Source organism: Salvelinus namaycush, unplaced genomic scaffold, assembly GCF_016432855.1.
Source record: "Salvelinus namaycush isolate Seneca unplaced genomic scaffold, SaNama_1.0 Scaffold2440, whole genome shotgun sequence".
NCBI lineage: Eukaryota > Metazoa > Chordata > Actinopteri > Salmoniformes > Salmonidae > Salvelinus > Salvelinus namaycush.
In genome coordinates this window covers 2938-15127 of record NW_024059276.1, presented here as the reverse complement: position 1 = coordinate 15127, position 12190 = coordinate 2938, and the positions used below count along the sequence as shown (strand labels likewise).

Genomic DNA, 12190 nt, shown 5'->3' with positions numbered 1-12190 from the left:
TCAGCGGGAGGGAAAATATTGGCTGAACACCCAGACTGTGGTTGCCAGGTGTTGTCCTCCTCTGCAGCCGGTCTCTGGGAGCAAACGCTTTGCTGAGAAATGAGACACTTGGTTATCTTTGTGTAACCCGAAGCGATAGTATAAATACGCTGAGGGTGAAATACCTCGTCAGAGTTTCTGACTAACTTCCACATGAAGCGCAGTTTGTCTGTAATCTCTCGGCTGGCGTGAATAAACATACATTCATTTAAGCTTGACTTTGGGGTCCTTAGCAGTACTTTCCCCGACTTGTGAATACAATGTAATTTGTATAATTTGTCCAAATTTCGTTCTTGTCTAAAACCAATGAGAGTGGTTTTATCTAACCATCTGAGGGGATGCAGATTAAACTCGTTGCTGATCGTCAGTCACGTGATTTTCTACTTTAAATTTATACACCACGTGACCAAAAGTATGTGGCCACCTGCTCATCGAACATCTCATTCCCCCCATTGCTGCTATAGTAGCCTCTACTCTTCTGGGAATGCTTTCCACTAGATGTTACTTCAAACATTGCTGCGGGGAGTTGCTTCCATTCAGCCAAAAGAGCATTAGTGAGGTCGGGCACTGATGTTGGGCGATTAGGCCTGGCTCGCAGTCGGTGTTCCATTTCATCCCAAACGTGTTCAATGGGGTTGATATCAGGGCTCCGTGCAAGCCAGACAAGTTCTTGCACACCAATCTCGACAAACCATTTCTGTATGGACCTTGCTTGGTGCACTGGGGCATTGTCAGGCTGAAACAGGAAAGGGCCTTCCCCAAACTGTTGCCTCAAAGTTGGAAGCACAGAATTGTCTAGAATGTCATTGTATGCTGTAGCGTGAAGATTTCCCTTCACTTGAGCTAAGGGGCCTACCCCGAACCATGAAAAACAGCCCCAGACCACTATTCCTCCTCCACCAAACTTTACAGTTGGCACTATGCAATCGGGCAGGTAACATTCTTCTGGTGTCCACCAATCTCAGATTTGTCCGTTGGACTGCCAGATGGTGAAGCATGATTCATCACCACAGAAAACATGTTTCCACTGCTCCAGAGTCCAATTGTAGCGAGCTTGACACCACTCAAGCCGACGCTTGGCATTGCGCATGGTGACCTCACATGCTGACCAGACCGGACACGTTGCGTGCGCGAGCATCGCAAAATAAATGTAGAAATCCATGTTATTCAATTATTGCACCCACACTGCTAGCGCGCCAACGAGCGCCTGGACGCCAAGGGCTAAAATAGAACTCATTCCTATTTCTGACGCAGATCACGCTGCAAGTCCTGCCTCTCCCATCTCCTCATTGGTTTATAGAAGCAGGTACCCACGTGCCATCTCCTCATTGGTTTATAGAAGCACGTACCCACGTGACATCTCCTCATTGGTTATACCCACGTGGGTGATAGAAAGACGAACTGTTTTGCCGGTAGGCGTGGTAATACAATGAAAGTTGAGATGCGATCACCATATAATTTAAACGATGAAAAAGCCTGGAAGGAGGATAGATGACTAGAACGATTCGGTTGGCCGTTTTATGTGTGGATTAATTGTCGGAGTAGAGATCCTTGTGCATTTCAGGTAAAATAACAACTCAATGTTTATATCCCAGGACAAATTAGCTAGCAACAGCAAGCTAGCTAAATAGGACAAATTAACGTTAGCTAGCAAGTGCAAGCTAACTAGCTAAATTACCATACATGTTTAATGCTTTTCGACCTGTCCCCAAATGAATGTCATTGGTTCAGAGTTTGTTTTGTTTGTGATCGCGTTTGGTGTGGGGGGGCAAAATAAATTTATGCACGATAGCGCACGATGGTGCACTCGCGCAGCCGGTTTGGGCAAGGCTTGTGTGCGGCTGCTCGGCCATGGAAACCTATTTCATGAAGCTCTCAAAGAACAGTTTTATTTTTATTTTTTTATTCTTGTGCTGACATTGCTTCCAGAGTAGTTTGAAACTCGGTAGTGAGTGTTGCAACCGAGGAGAGACGATTTTTTACGCACTACACGCTTCAGCACTCAGTGGTCCGGTTCTGTTGCTTGTGTGGCCAACCACTTCGCGGCTGAGCCATTATTTCCCTTCGACGGTTCACGTTCACAATAAACGCACTTGTAGTTTACCGTGGCAGCTCTAGAAGGACAGAAATTTGACGAACTGACTTGTTGGAAAGGCTGCATGTTATGACTAAGACTTGGAATTCCTGGATAGAATAGAGATATTGTAGATATATATATCCAATTATTTAATGGTGTGAGGTTATTTGCCATAACATCTTGAATGGTGAGTATGTGTGTTTACTTTATATGGTATAATACTCATATGTGCTGTATCTAAATGGTTTTAAGTATGTTTTGTGTATATGTAAAAAAAAATATATATATATCATAATAATCATCCAATGACTTGGCACATGAAACTGTTAATGAACGCAATGTGTAAACTCAATAAATGCAATTTCCCCCGAGAGAAACTTGTCTAGAGTGGATCATCATATGTTCTTTTGGTTGAGTTGAGTATATTTTTTCAATTGAAGATCACCACTGACGTTTTGTAGGCAACAATGAAAGGTTTCGATACACCGGGTTAACTTATGAAACCAACCTTCTTTACAGTCTCATCATAAGGCTTATTTATGGTGAATCACGCAGCTAGGCTACTTGGTTGTCTCATCTCGGTTGGCTGTCAGGAATTTTGGGATGCCTTCCTATAGGCTACATATTGATGCTTGTCTCAGATTTCCAGGCCGATTTTTCGAATACTTCGTGAGATTTTGTTGTTTAGCCGACACTCATGATAACCAGTTTGACGTGGTGGAGTTTTTCATTTAGCATATGTCCGGTGTATCCAACGATGGGATGCACATGGAACGATGCTCGTCTCAAAATCCCAAATAAGCACAGCATCAAACTCGGCTGACATAAACCATTGATGATTGTGTTCGAGCACGAGACGCAGCCTAATTTCTACATCTGGGCACAATTTACATCTTAGCTGACCATATCATGTTTTAAATACCTAAGGTGGTCGTTTTCCGGTTCAGTGCTTGCAAGAGAACTTGAACATCGAATTCAACATGAATTTGTTATTCGAAGACAAACAGTAGCCAAATAATTTTCTTCAATGGAATGATTTTATAGCACACTAATTTACATCCATTTATTTTTCCCAACAGAGAGAGATGGTTTTGACTGCATATATCATTTTAGGTCAAGTGAGAACGATATTTGCTAAACCTCTCCAGCCTCTGTGTCACGACTTCCGCCGAAGTTGTTCCCCTCTTATTGTTCGGGCGGTGTTCGGCGGGCGACGTCACCGACCTTCTAGCCATCGCTGATCCATTTTTCATTTCCCATTGGTTTGTCTTGTCTTTCATCACACCTGATTCCAATCCCACCAATTACATGTTGTGTATTTAACCCTCTGTTCCACTCATGTCCTTGTCGGTGGTGATTGTTTATTGTAAGTGTGTGTACGTCTGTACTGGTGTGAGGCGGGGTTATGTTACACATGGATATTTATTATTATGTTTTCCGGTGGGTTTTTGTAAATAAATTGCGCCGTTGGAAACACAGTTATTTCTCTCCTGCGTCTGACTTCTCGGCCGCTAGTTACTACCCTTACACTCTGTCATGGAACAAAAGTCCCCTAGATTACTTTAGAATATAATTTTCCGACAGACAACCAATTTATCTGAATGCGTGATTATGATTCTTTTTTTGCCTACAAATTGAAATGTCTTCCCTGATATGATAATACCACTTATTACATTAAATAGTTTCACACAGTTAAATGCAGATTAAAATTATACCATTGGACACCTGTTCATGAAGACACTACGTCCGTTCTAGAAAACATTGCTTCAGCTAAATGAAGCAACTTCTAAAGCAAAAGGTTAAAATAACACAGTAGCTTATATTGAAATGGTTTAATTTGATTCACTTTTTCGTTCTTCCATTTACTCATTTCAATTTACTGTGGGGTTTTGTCGTTTCATGACAACAGCTTTGTACTTGGGAGGATGTTCGAAATGAAATCGTGTGGAAATAGAAGGATCTACAGATTCTACTCGAGTCTATGCACCACACATGAGCAGATGTAATATGTATATTTCATAACACGGCTGACTGTAGGCTACCAAAATAAACCTGCTGACCCATTTAAACCATTTGTAATTCATTGACCGGGACAAATACAGTGAAATTCATCTCACGTTTGAAAATAATCATTCATTTGTTGATAGGCATACAATGTTGTTCAATCAATGCCATGATCAGTTTATTGTTACAAAGTGACATAATATAAATGCTAAATATAGAAACTGCATAATCACTAACCTGACATCTCCAATTAACCCTCCTGCTGTGTTCCGGTCGAATTGGACCGATTTACAAGTTTTCTCTTGGAAAAATGTAGTTCATTTAATCGGATTGTCATACGGTTCCGTGACTTTGTCCACACAAGGCATCTGAACACACAAAATACATTTGGATGATTTTCATAACACTTGGGGTGTTTTATTGAACTTTTGTACACTTGCGATCTTCCCGGTCAAAATTGACCGGTCATTAGAAATGAATGGGTGAGACTACAATTAGTGTATAAAATTGAGTTCAGGCACATGCCCATTCATCAGATAGACAAACTTCCCTCTCCCCAGACCTCCACATGCATGTGTGTTGAGCACACTACAGACACACCTCACTCCCCTTCTTTGCTTCCATGGCAACCCCCACCGGAACCTTTCCCCAATAGAATCTTTCCCCACGGGAACCACACCTGTTGGCAGTCTCACAAACAATCGCAACATTGCTTCAATAATATATAGCACTTTTCTCGCAGCTCTGGTATATAAGCTTTTTTGAGGCCTTGCTCACAATTCGTTCTGTGGCAGCACAATTGACCAAAACGAGATACTGTATGTGAGGCTCTTAATCATATCTTTGATCATGACACTGGTAAAGGAGGAGAGAGTCCTTGTTTAAACTTTGACACAAAGTAGTCTGTGATAAAGAGCACAATAGGTTTAATCTGAGTATTTGTTATAGTCAAAATAATCCATACATTATGCTTTAATTTACTAAAAAACGAGTTGTATGAGCTCAGGTCAATGAGGCCTTCAGGACATAAATAGCAAATAGAAGTTAAAAACGTGTAATGTTCACAAGAACTTAAGTTGATAAAAAGATATAACACAACATTAGGTGATAATATATGTATTATATGGATTTATAATCAGCTATAATGGGGAAGTCATTTTGGACCGGGAAGACAGAATTAGTTCACATGAAACGAATACAACAGGAGGGTTAACGTCATCATCAGAATTATTCTATGAGTCTATATATCAATGTGACTTTTCTGCTCATTTCACATTAGGCCAAACTCACACATAATCGTCATCATTTTCGTCGTCTTGGTAAGCGCCTAATAAAGGCTAATCTAGGACAAATACTATTTTATTTAACCAGAAATGAACAAACTGTAAAAAGATCCCCTTGGAATTTACCGAATCAATGTAATAAGAATAAACACCATGAGAGATAATATAAAGTTAAGCCAATACTATCCCGCACTATACTCTCAAAACAGGTTACTGCTTATCTTAGTTTTTATATTCAATATTGAATATGGGGTGGCAGGTAGCCTAGTGGTATAGTTGTGGGCCAGTAACCGAAAGGTTGCTAGAGCGAATCCCCGCGAGTGACAAGGGACACATCTGTCGTTTCTGCCCCCGAACAAGGCAGTAACCCACTGTTCCTATGCCGTTCATTGTAAATAAGAATTTGTTCTTAACTGACTTGTCTAGTTAAATAAAGGTAAAAATAAAAAATAATAATTTCCTGCTGAATAACCTGCTTTCTGACCTCATGAAATGCAATTCTCTGCCATAGAATGTATAAAAACTGTAACTTGCTGGACAAAAACATTCTTATAATTTCACAATAGCAAAAAAGTGGGGCTTGTAAAGGGAAGCTAAAGCCTGAACCATGCAGCCTTCTTCACCACAAAGCGAATGCTTTATACCTTCACGTATAGCGATACTTTGGTAATTATATGATGGACAACTTTAGCAAGTAGGACATATCGAATCAAGATAAATCGGTTGTTGATCATTTCGAACGTCTGTTACACTTAAATATAATCAAAAGAAACATGGCATGGTTGAAATAGTAGAGTATCTGCCTGACTCTGTTCTGTCGAGGCACAGCAGACTCCGATCGGTGCAGGTGGACGCTGAACCGTTCAAAACAGATGACCTAGTTAAGTTAAGAAATTAGAGGGATGGGTAAATGATCCCTCGTGGTGTAGCCTAAGCTATATTTGGGGGGCAGACAGTAAATTGGCACAGCTCTTCTAATTTGTGATTTAATACGGAACAAATCACTGACCACCATCTTTATATTGTCTCCAGGTCGGGTGCTGGTGTTGGGGCATCCTCTGGAGATGGAGGGTCGGTTACCTTCAGGTAACGCGTCATGAAAACACTATTTTGACAAGCTGAACACCGTCTTGAAACAGAAGGTGGGTCCAATACTAAATGTCGTCGAAAAGAGGCTAAATTAATCACAGGAAAAGTTCTAGATCACACAAATCGGATGAATTTGCTGCCACAACTACATGTGAAACATGGAACTTCCAAACGCCGTTTAAGTCGACGGATGCGTTGGCGCTGCACCTGCTGTGGTTGATTTGACTTAAACATGAATGTATTGTATGCACTCCAGGAACACAGCGCATGCGCATGTGAGATCGTGGGGTTTAGGTTCGCTTCAAACTGGTGCAGTTAAAAAATTCCACGACAGCAGAGTCAAGCGGTGACGAAATCAACTGCAGAGTCCAGCAGTGAGGAAGAAGCAGTCTGTTGGACAACCACATGATCATCATTGGAGACATGTGACATGTACCTGAGGCTGGCTAATAGATTGATGGATGATATATTTACTGACTGACTGAAAAAAAACATGCATCTATTAGCCAGCCTCATATTGTTTGTATTCATTTACATATTCAGTCATCCATGCATTCATCCATTCAGTCTTTCATGCATTCATTTGTTTATAGGCAATATGCAGTTCAAAACAGCAGCATAGTGGAGTCTATGCACTACAAATGAGCAGATGTAATATATTTATTTCATACCACCACTGTAGGCTGCCAAATAAACCTGTTGACCCATTTAACAACATTTATAATTAACTGACTGCACAAATACAGTGGAATTCATCTCAAGTTTTAAAATAATCATTCATTTGATGATTGGCCAACAATCTTGAACAATCAATGCCATGATCAGTTAGTTCATTGTTACAAGGTAACCTAATATAAAGACTTAACATAAAAACAGCATAATCAGAAACCTACACCTCCAATTAACGTCGTAGTCATCATCGTCATATGATTCTATATCTGAATGGGATTTTCATGGTTAAATAAAAGTTTAGAAAAATAGAGCTATAACCATCATTAGCGTCATCATCATTCACATTCGGTCAAATTCACACATCATCGTCAAGGCTAATTTAGGGCGTATACTCTTTTTTAAACAAAAATGAACTAACTTTAAAAAGACCCCTTGGAATTTACCGAATCAATTTAATAAGAATGAAGCGCATAAGAGAAAAGGAAAAGTAATTCCCCTGCATGCTGGCAATACCACCGCAATACCACCGCACATTACTCTCGATTTTAGAGGCGGCGGCTTTTGTCTTCATTCAACACTACCAGTCACTCTATTAATAAAACGTGTTTTTATTTCAAAGATTTGCAATATTAACACGAACAGTAATGCTTCATATTGCACTACCTGATTAAAAGAGAGTCGACAACAGACTTGACGTCTGTGACCAAAAAATGATCTCCGTGCTACGACTATCAAAAAACCTTTCTACACAGAATCTGAAAAATGTGGTGTGCAATGTCCAAAACTACAGCATATTTATATTGAACATGGCCCTCATTTCATAGGAGAGAGCCCTGTACCATTGTATTATAGAAATAAAAAATCAGCATGGTTTTCTTAGTTTTTAATATTCAACATGTCCTACATTTTAACACCTGCTGAATATGTTAGCATGAAATGCACTGCTCCAATGCAATTCTCTACATATGAAAACTGTTAACTTGATAGGCAAACACTTTCTGATTAGTTTTACAATAGCATAATTAATAATCACCCGCTGAAAATTGGGGCTTATAAAGGGAAGCGAAAGCCTGAACTACGAAACCCTTCTTCACCACAAAGGGATTTTGACACCTTTACGTAGCGATACTTGTCTTATATAAAATGGGCAACTTCAACAGTCTAGGTATCATATCAATCAAGATTAAGATAATCCGTCTTTATTCATTTTTAATAGCTGTTCCATTCAAGTCTTATAAAAGAAACATGGCTGTATTGAAATGGTTGAGCATTTGCCTGACTCTGTTCTGCCAAGGCACAGCAGCATCAACACCTTGCAACTGGACGCAGTTTAGGTTGGGGAAGCTGAACGACGTGAGCATAGACCTGCTCTCAGATATGGTGAGGAATTTAAACTGCACCAGTCCGCTATTTGGTGTGCACAAATTGATGCGCAAAATTCGCAATGATATTCAAATTTCTATTTTGCATTATAGCACATTTTATTGTTAAGCAATGCTTTCACGTTTGAACAACATTGTTTCATTTAAGGTTACTATCACAATATAGTTTACTTCTTGATATTGATATGAATTCTATTTCAGGGTGGACTCTTTCCACTTATGTGCAGAAGAAAACGTCGAACTGTTTCCAGAGGATGTTTACAAGAACACAGAGGTAGGATACACTTCAGTATTTTGATAAACTAAAGTACAGTATAATAAAGTACAGTATAGTAAATTGGAAGTTTAACCACTTCTTTAGACACCCAATGCCTAAAACCCTGTTTTATTTTATCCAGGGTGAGGACGTCTCTGTGGTTGCATTAGAGGCTATGCGATATGTGGACCAATTATATAACAACAGTCTGACGTCTGTCACGTGGAACAAAACAAAACTTAAACTGTTCCAAAACGTCATATATCGTCAAGTTCAAAACTTAGAGTTATGTGTAAGTATGATCCCTCTTGTGTAGTCTATGGGTTATACGCTGAGTGTACAAAACATTAGGAAGACCGGCTCTTTCCATGACACAGACTGGCCAGCTGAATCCAGGTGAAAGCAATGATCCCTCACTTGTTAGATCCACTCCTATTGGTGTGGAGGAAGCCTTGAGACATTTGAGACATGGATTGTGTACGTGTGCCATTCAGAGGGTGAATGGGCAAGACAAAATATGTAAGTGTCTTTCACGGGAGTATGCTAGTAGTGCCAGGCGCACCAGTTTGAATGTGTCAAGAACTGCAACGCCGCTGGCTTTTTATGCTCAACAGTTTCCTTTGTGTATGAAGAATGGTCCACCACCCAAAGGACATCCAGCCAACATGACACAACTGTGGGAAGTATTGGAGTCAACATGGGCCACTATCGCTGTGGAACACATGCCCTGACGAATTTAGGCTGTTCTGGGGTAGAACGGGGTGCAACCAATGTTAGGAACGTGTTACTAATGTGGTGTTCACTCAGTGTATTTTGGGGCAGACAATCGTGGGCATTGGTATTTACATAATTTATACACTACAAATATTTTTGTTATATATTTTCATAACCGTCTCATCAAACCGAATTAATGCACTCACCAGCATTTTATATTGTCTCCAGGTCGTAGGTGGTGTTTGGAAATCCTCTGGAGATGGAGGGTCGGTTACTCTGAAAACATATTTCAACAAGCTGAACACCGTCTTGAAAGACAAGGTGGGTCCAATTTCAAATGTCCTCAAATAGAGGCTAAATTAATCTGAGCAAAAGTTCTAGATCACCAGAAATAGGACACATTTCAATGCCACAACTCACATATGAAACTTGGAATTGCCCAGTGCCGTTTTTATGTCGATGGATGCGTTGGAGCAACAACACCTGCAGTGGTTGAGTTGACTGAAATAAAATGTATATCTTGTACGCTCTCCAGGAACACAGCGCATGCGCATGGGAGATTGTGCGAAAGGAGATTCGCGAAAACTTGGTGCAGTTCAAGAAATTCATTGACAGCAGAGTCAAGCCGTGAGGAGAACCACAGAATCATCATTGGAGACGTGACATATTCCTCAGGCTGGCTAACAGATTGATGGCTGATATATATACTGACTGACTGGCCGGCTGCTAGATTGACTGAATGACTGATTTATTTATTTATATATATTGGTAGACTGATATTATGTGTACACTATGTATTTATTTATTCGTGTTTTATTTATAATACAATTTAATAAAAAATACTTACAACTATTCTCATATTGTTTTCATTCACTTATATAATTAATTCATGCATTCATGCATGCCTGCATTCATCCATTCATGCTTTCATGCATCATTTTTTTATAGACTGACTTTCTAAAGGGGAACTCTGCAGTTCAAACAAACCAAAGCACACTCAACCACTATTTTTGTAAATAGCTGAGAGATGGGGTTGAAAAAAAGAACCACTGTCACAGAACTATAGATGCAAGGAAGGATTATCCAAGAAATCACAATTCTAGTTTTATCTACATTTTGAAGATATACAGTGGTTGTTAATATTTGCATTGTTTCAACCAATGGTGTAAAACACGTTGGCACGTTGGTTTGTTGTGTTGCAACACAATCTCACACTCAATTCGTGCAAATATGTACGAAAAGTATTTTGCATATTTCAAGCACTTTTGTGCGTTTTTGTGTGAAAAGATATGCATTTTTGTGCTACTTAATACGTAGGAAAAGACACTCATTTTTGTACGACTTCATTCATTGGAACAAACTTTTTCGGGGTCAAACTTTGGAACAATCTTTTGAAAGTTATTTGAGCAATGCTTGATGAGCAGCTGTCTATTTTTTGTCCAACATTTTTATATAAAAGACCAAACGTGATAACAACCAAATATTGTTAATCAACCAGGTTCTCGCCAAAATAATTATATTATAATAGAAGCCTTACATTGTTTTTTAATTTTTATTAACACCTATAACCTTTTCTATGCTTGTTTTCTCTTAATTCTTCAGGATTCTGGTGTATTTGGAGTCAGATAGACCCTTTGTGTTCATGTAGGCATCAGTAGGCCTATAGAATTTTCTTCATAACGCATTTCATAGTTTGTGGAGACGACAATCCACAATTTTCTTAATTTATTCTTTAACTTCTTAGGGCTACAATTGTCTTTATTTATTTATTCTTTAAGGGTTTTTCTTTATTTTTACTAATTTCTACATTGTAGAATAATAGTGAAGACATCAAAACTTTGAAAAAACACTATGGAATCATGTAGTAACCAAAAAAGTGTTAAACAAATCAAAATATATTTTAAATTTGAGATTCTTCCAAGAAGCCACTCTTTGCCTTGATGACAGCTTTGCACACTCTTGGCATTCTCTCAACCAGCTTCATGAGGTAATCACATGGAATGACATGATGCCAGACGATAGGATGGAAATTCCCTCCTCCGACATTGCGTATCATCATCCCATCTGCAAACAGTAGCAGACAAAATTCCAGCTGTGGACACAGACGCTCCCATCCTCCTGATCTTAGGACGAGACATCTTAAGGCTACACAAGGTGCAAGAGCAAATCAATGGGCCCCACGACATTCCTTATGCATAGCAACTCGACCTCGGGTGTGTCATCGTGGGTGAGGTCTGTCTTGGAACGGCTCACCGACCAGCCAGTGTTAACGTGTTCAAGACAAACATACTTCAAAATGGTCGCACATCCTATCTGAGCCCTTGCCCTGACTTCATCCAGGTGAAAGAGAACTTCAACAGCATTGCTCAAAAACACATCTCTCTCTCTACAGTGCACTCGAGAGATCCAAGCACAACTGTGGACACAGACAGCCTGGGATGTTCCGTGTTTGACGAAACACAAGACGATGATAAACCAGCACCATCAGTGGAGGACAAAGCCTTCTTGGACATTATGGACGAACAGGTTTTCCAGGATGATGGAAACAACTGGGTGGCTCCACTACCCTTTCGCCCCACTAGACCTTCCTAATAACAGGGAGCAGGCCATGGACCGTCTCACATCACTTCGCAAGACTTTAGACAAAAAGCCTGAAATGAAAGTAATTTTATTC

General features: G+C 39.8%; 1 pseudogene; it reads left to right on the top strand.

The window, feature by feature from the left end:
* Positions 1–8409: 8409 nt before the first annotated feature.
* On the top strand, positions 8410–10147 carry LOC120038948 (annotated as a pseudogene).
* The last annotated feature ends 2043 nt before the right edge of the window (positions 10148–12190 follow it).